Below are 6,000 nucleotides of genomic sequence, written 5' to 3'. Positions count from 1 at the left end.
TTAACTCCATTTCAAAGTAACTTTTATTATCAAAGTACATATATGGTCATAGTAACTATAACAAGATCAATGAAATATCAACCAGAGTGCAGAAGACTACAAACTGCAAATGTAAATATATAAAAAGCAATAAATAACAAGAACATGAGATAACGAGATAAAGTCCTTAAAGTGAGATTGTTGGTTGTGGGAACTTTTCAATAATGAGGGAGGTCTGTATGGTTATCCCCTTTTATTCAAGAGCCTGATGGTTGAGGGGTAGAAACTGTTCTTGAATCTGGTGCTGCAAGTCCTGAGGCTCTTGTATCTTCTACCAGATGGCTGCACCAAGAAGAGAGCATGGCCATGATGGTGGGGGTCTCTGATGATGGATGCAGCTCGCCTACAACAGCATTTCATGTAGATGTGCTCAATGGTTGGAGAGCTTTACCCATGATGTACTAGGCAGAATCCACTATTCAAAGGTTTCCTCTTTCCACAGAAAAGCTGCCTGACTGGCTGAGCAAATACTCAGCCAATCGTGGACAAGGCACACCAGCAGGCAATACTTGATTAGAAGTTTGAGGAGATTTGAAGACTCCTGCGTATTTCCATATACAATGGAGAGCAGTCTGACTGGTTGTACCTTTGCCTCGAATGAAGACTCAAATGGGGCAGGATTAAAAGAGGCTACAGAGAGTTGTAAATTCAGCCGGCTCCAACATGGGCACAACCCTTCCCACTATTGAGGGCATCTTCAAAAGGTGGCACCTCGAGAAGGTGGCATCCGTCATTAAGGACCCTTACCATCTGGGTCTCATTATCACCAGAGAGGTGCTACAGTTCCTTCAGCTCAGGTGGACTGGGTGGATGAGATCTAGTGAGATCCAACGGCCAGGAAGGTGGAACTGACAGTTCCTTCCACTTCACCATCACATTTCCGAACACCACCTTGCTATTCTTCTTTTGGAATATTTATTTACTGTAACTTATAGTAATTGTTATACCTTGCACTGACTGTTGCCGGAAAACAACAAATTTCACAATGTATGTCAGTGATAATAAACCTGATGCTGGAGATTGTGGTAGTTGTCCATCATCTCTGACAATGACAGGAAACGTGGCAGGAGAGATTTTAAAATGGAAAAGCCATTGCACCGGGGCACTTCCACTCTCTCGACCTCAGAAGCCTGAGTCCTGTGGTACGAACAAGTGTCACAAACCTGGGCCTTCCTAGGTTGCACTAGATGACCATGACATCTTCTGTGCCCTCGTCATGCCCTTTGCTCTCCACGCAGCGTCGTAGTTCCACCTTCCTGGCCGTTGGATCTCACTCATCCATCCAGTCCACCTGAGCTGACTTTGCACACTAGGACAAGCATGTCTCTAGCTCACTGGGGTGTGAGGCTGTCAGCTACCCTCACCTGGTTAACCTGGGTGATGGCCACTGTCGCATGGAATCAGCTACTTGGGAGCCACAGGGGAGAGTCGGGTCACTGGTGGGGACCAAGAGTGAGTGAGCTGCCCCAAAATAGACCCAGAAAGCCCCTTCACCAGAGGTGCTACCCCTCACTGGACAGTCACCATTCCCACCTCACTTAATCATCTTTCATCCCTCGTTGCCCAACCCTGTAATGTACACTTTCCACATCCAGTTTGTAGCAGAACCTCCTCTCATAACTGCACCACATCTTACACCCTCCTCCCATCCTCATCCTGCACTCCTGGAGAATCCCCACTAGTACTCAGATCCCACTATACACCCTCCTCCTACGGCCACACCCAACTGCATTCCAACCCCTATAACTCCTCCACTGCCATACTTCATTACACACTCTGCCCACCATCCCTCCCCACTAAGAACTCTCCTTCAATGCCCACACTGAGACACATTCTCTAGTGCCTTGTCAGACATCCCCTCCTACTCACATGCCCAGATAGACAAACCGCTGCCAATAACCATTTCCTGTGCCCACAGTCAGGCACAGTCCTTCCATACCCACCTCCTACGCCTAGACTTCCTTCTCCTTTACCAAGTAGACACCCCCTTCCCGTGGTCACAGGCATCCGCTTCCTGTGCACTCCCTCACGATCTGTCATTCCCTCCTGCCATACACACGCCTTTATTCACCTTACTTCTCCAGCACCACCCCCACGTCCCACTTTAAATCGTATGAACTGTTTCCTGTATCACCAGGTCACCGACCCGCCATCAGCCGAGCTATGCACTTGCACCGTGCCGACCAATTGTTCTCTTCCCGTGACCCCTCGCATCCTTCCGGTAACCTCGACCGGCCGGGGCGAGCCGAGCCGAGCCGAGCCGAGCCGAGCCGATCCGATCCGAGCCGAGCCGAGCTCGGACACCGACCGGCTGCCCGCCCGCCCGCTCTCTTTGCCGTTTGAACCTGACGTCTGCCGCTGCGTGCAGCGCGCATGCGCAGCAGGGTCTGGCGGTTATAAATGAGAAACGGGGACGAGAGGTAACGGGAGAGTGAAGAAAAAAGTGGTCGAAAAGAAAAGCAGCGCGTTGTCACCTTGTAAGTAATATAGTGAAGAATTAAGATTCGTGCATGGGGAGGGAGTTAGTGACTAGCTTGAGGTACAAGATCCCGCTTTCCGGCTGAACATTTTCCGCAGGGTTTGCTGCAGGTCTGCAGTCTCCATTTCCATTCATTTCTAAACTGGACTGTGTGCTGTAAATTAAAATCCCTGATGTTTAACCAATTATTATTCACTGTTAGTGAGCTTTTTAGTTTTCTTACAAGCCGTCTGTTAGTGATACTTTTTTTAATAATGAAGCGATGATAATGACTTAAATATTTATTGCAGAGCCACTATAGTATGTTTATAATTTTCTTTGTGGGGTGGGATATTTGTAATCAGCTGGATGTGAATAAGGGAAAGATTAAAAGCTGAAGATGTTAATAAAAATATGCTTGTGAAAAATTGATAAGGGCATAGATGTCAATGGCAAAATGGACAATCGGCAGTCTGCTATGTTATCAGAAGAAGGCCTTGGGTGGGCCTCGCTATTCTGTATTTCATTTCACAGCCTTTTGTGGCTGTATGCAGCAGCAATTTGCCATATACTGCAAGATCTGATTCGATAAAATTTGCTTTAAAGTAAATGTAATTGGTCAGATTGTGTAGTCAAGTCCTGGTTGGTGATTCAACTCAAATGCGATGATATTTATCCTTTAACTAGCAATAAAATAAAAAGTTAGCAAAGTAAATTTAGCCCTTAGGGTTGAAGTGATTACTTCAATTGCTTGCACTATGTATAATTTAGCTAGTTAGTGTCTGCCATCTGGAAATGGAAAATATGGTACTGTTGCAGAAGTTGGGGGATGGGGAGAATTGTAAATTCTGGTTAAGTGATGCTGTTTCATGAGTGCTTCTTAACCTTTTCAGTATTTTCCTCTGTAGTGCAGTTTTACTGTTCTGCTAAAGTGGCATCATGTGAAATGTTAAATCTGTTCCTCTTTCAACAGACACTGCTTGGAACTCAAATGTTTGACTCAATGTTCTATTATTGTTAAAGCAATGACAGCCAATTTGATCAAAGTTGCAGATGACATTCTGTAATGTTATAATGCATCAAACTTTCCTCAATTTCATAGTAAACTACATTTGTTATCCTCTACTGCTTTTTCATTGATCAGCCTAGTGGTCCTGTTTTCAGTTTGATGTGTTGAATCTTGGCGTCTAAATAAGTCACGTAGGTGGGTTCAAGCTTAACTCTAGAATTTTCAGTAGCATTCTGGTGGAGTACTTACTGCATTACCAAGAAGTTATGTCCCTTATGTAAAGCATGAAACTGAGGCTCCATGGAGATACCTGGAGTAAAGATGCCATAGCATACTATCAAAAGAAAGATAGAGCTGGAGTTCTCTCACTGTCCTGATGAATTTTTTTTCTTATCTCATCACCAATGGCAGAATAACTGATCACTTGTTTTGTAGAACTTGGTGTGAGCTAATTAGCTGCTGTGTTTCCTAGACTACACTGACTACAGTTCAGAAGTACTTCGGTTATAAAGAAATTTGACTGGAAGTTGCACCCTCACCACCAGGTTTAAGAACAGTTACTGCCCCTCAAACATCAGGCTCTTGAACAAAATAGGATAATTACACTTATCTATTGAGATGTTTCCACAACCAATGATCTCATTTTAAGGGCTCTTTATCTTATTACATGCTCTTGTTATTTATTGCTATTTATTTATAGTTGCATTTCAACAGTTGTCTTCTATTCTCTTGCTTTTTAATTGATCCTGTTTACAGTTACCAATGTATAGATTTTCCACAGGAAAAAGAATCTCGGGGTTGCATGTGGTGATGTGTATGTAATTTGGCTTTGAACTTTAAATATCTAATTTAGTTTCCAGAGCATCTATTTCTAATTCTAAAAGCCTCATTGCAAACACTTGTGTCTCTTTGCGTCAACAATTCTAAGCTGGCTTTCCATCCCACATCTTACCAAAATTTAATTCGTCCTAAATTCTACCACCAGCTTGCCCATTGCTTGTTGACCTACTTTGGTTCATCATACTTCAAAATTTGTAAGGGAGAGAAGCCATGTTTAAATTCTTAAATTACTCACTCTTCCTGTTTGAATCAGAGCAGACCATTGCCAGTAATACAATTGATTTTTTTAAAATTGTTTTATGATTGTCATATTGAGATGCAGTAAAGAAACTTCATACTGTTCAAAGTATATTATCAAAGTATGTACTACCTTGGGATTCATTTTTTTTTGTGGGGGAATACATTAGAATTTCATGAAAAACTATACATGCACAAAGGCTGACAAACTACCAATCTGAAAAAGAAAGAAACTGAAAATGAGAATAATAACTGAGAACAAGCATTGTAAGCTGAGTCTGTCGATGACAGAATCAGTTCAGAGTAGTAATGATTGAAGTAGTGAGAAGAGTCAAGTCACTTTTATTGTCATTTCAACCATAACTGCTATGTACAGTACATAGTAAAAATGAGACAATGTTTTTCAGGACCATGGTGTTACATGACACAGTACAAAAACTAGACTGAAATACGTTTAATAAAAAAAAACCTACACTAGACTACAGATCTACCCAGGACTACATAAAGTGCACAGAACAGTGCAGGCAATACAATAAATAATAAACAGGACAGTAGGGCAGTAAGATGTCAGTCCAGGATCTGGGTATTGAGGAGTCTGATAGCTTGGGGGAAGAAACTGTTACATAGTCTGGTCGTGAGAGCCCAAATGCTTCAGTGCCTTTTCTCAGACGGCAGGAGGGAGAAGAGATTGCATGAGGGGTGCGTGGGGTACTTCATAATGCTGTTTGCTTTGCGGATGCAGCGTGTAGTGTAAATGTCCATGATGGCGGGAAGAGAGACCCTGATGATATTCTCAGCTGACCTCACTATCCGCTGCAGGGTCTTGCGATCCGAGATGGTGCAATTTCCGAACCAGGCAGTGATGCAGCTGCCCAGGATGCTCTCAATACAACCCCTGTAGAATGTGATGAGGAGGGGGGGTGGGAGATGGACTTTCCTCAGCCTTCGCAGAAAGTAGAGACGCTGCTGAGCTTTCTTTGCTATGGAGCTGGTGTTGAGGGATCAGGTGAGATTCTCCGCCAGGTGAACACCAAGAAATTTGGTGCTCTTAAAGATCTCTACCGAGGAGCCGTCAATGTTCAGCGGGGAGTGGTCGCTCCATGCCCTCCTGAAGTCAACAACCATCTCTTTTATTCACATTAAGAGACAGGTTGTTGGCTCTGCACCAGTCCGTTAGCTGCTGCACCTCCTCTCTGTAGGCTGACTCATCGTTCTTGCTGATGAGACCCACCACGGTCGTGTCATCAGCGAACTTGATGATGTGGTTCGAGCTGCGTGTTGTAACACAGTCGTGGGTCAGCAGAGTGAACAGCAGTGGACTGAGCACGCAGCCCTGGGGGGGACCTGTGCTTGGTGTGATGGTGTTGGAGATGCTGCTCGCAATCAGGACTGACTGAGGTCTCCCAGTCAGGAAGTC

General features: G+C 44.1%; 1 protein-coding gene across 3 annotated transcripts in view; it reads left to right on the top strand.

Moving 5' to 3' along the window:
* Positions 1 to 2,327: 2,327 nt before the first annotated feature.
* Positions 2,328 to 6,000, top strand: part of LOC140726402 (calnexin-like) — a 52,643-nt gene continuing 48,970 nt past the window's right edge. For 2 of the 3 annotated variants that reach the window (XM_073042736.1, XM_073042734.1), the window contains exon 1: positions 2,328 to 2,516. The gene's annotated coding sequence lies outside the window, so the exon portion shown is untranslated. The remainder of the gene's footprint in view (positions 2,517 to 6,000) is intronic. The other variant, XM_073042733.1, reaches the window with a different exon arrangement.

This window comes from Hemitrygon akajei, chromosome 4 (assembly GCF_048418815.1).
Source record: "Hemitrygon akajei chromosome 4, sHemAka1.3, whole genome shotgun sequence".
Classification (NCBI taxonomy): Eukaryota; Metazoa; Chordata; class Chondrichthyes; order Myliobatiformes; family Dasyatidae; genus Hemitrygon; species Hemitrygon akajei.
Note: the sequence above shows the minus strand (reverse complement) of the source record. Positions and strands in the feature narration are given on the sequence as shown.